Raw genomic sequence first — 1,005 nt, 5'->3', positions numbered from 1 at the left:
TGCAAAAAAAAAAAAATCAAAACAAGTTATTATCGGTCAACTCATCACAGACTGGGTTAAACAGGATCCATAAAGAGAACTTACCTTTCTGCTTGCTGGATTCCAAAGCAGGTTAGTTTTTCCTCTCTTGGTACATAGTGAAGTACGTCAACGTAGTGGGCTACACTGAGTTGGAAAACAGAGACTAGCCCTTCTGGATTCGATCCCACGTTAAGCGTGTGACACAGGCTCACCACCAACAGATTGCAATGGGAGGGGTAAACACAGCCTACCTGTAGCCATCATTCTGTACTCACTAAGAGTTGGGACTCTTAAGCGAGTTGGTGGTAAGGCATTCTTAATACATTGGCATCTTTTCTGCTTCTTTCTAAAATGCCTCCTCTTCTCCTTAACTTTTGTTGCACTTGACAGTGTTGTCAGTTCTCTAAACTGTCTGACCTTGCTTTCATTGAAACCTCACTCTCTTCGCTCGTTTCCTACATCTCTGACCCCTTTCTTATTTGCATTCATCACTCTTTCTTTCTCCGGCCCCCTCGCTGGGAGTGCGGCAGGACCCTCAGCCTTGGCCTCCCGTTGCTCGCCACACACTCTGAGATCTGAGATCTCAGTCTTGATGGCTTCAACCGTCGTCACCTCACAGATCTACTTCACCAGTCCTTACCTGATGTTCAAGCTTTCTCCATCCAACTCGCTTTAGCTAATACTGCTTGAAGGCCCAGCACGAGCTCATGTCAGTGCTTCTTCTCTTTGGCCCCGTTTCCTCCCAATTTCCATATCAGTTAAACTGCCCCATGTCATTTTTATTCCTTTACCCTCCACTACAAAAGTTTTGCTGCCAACTCCGTGGGAGTTAATCGTCATCATGTGAGCATGACATTGCAGAGAGCCGACGAACTCTTTACTAAGAGAAGGAGAGAGGCTGGGCGCGGTGGCTCACGCCTGTAATCCTAGCACTCTGGGAGGCTGAGGCGGGCGGGTTGCTCGAGGTCAGGAGTTTGAAACCAG

Source organism: Microcebus murinus, chromosome 15 (assembly GCF_040939455.1).
Source record: "Microcebus murinus isolate Inina chromosome 15, M.murinus_Inina_mat1.0, whole genome shotgun sequence".
Classification (NCBI taxonomy): Eukaryota; Metazoa; Chordata; class Mammalia; order Primates; family Cheirogaleidae; genus Microcebus; species Microcebus murinus.
This window is presented reverse-complemented; position numbering follows the sequence as displayed.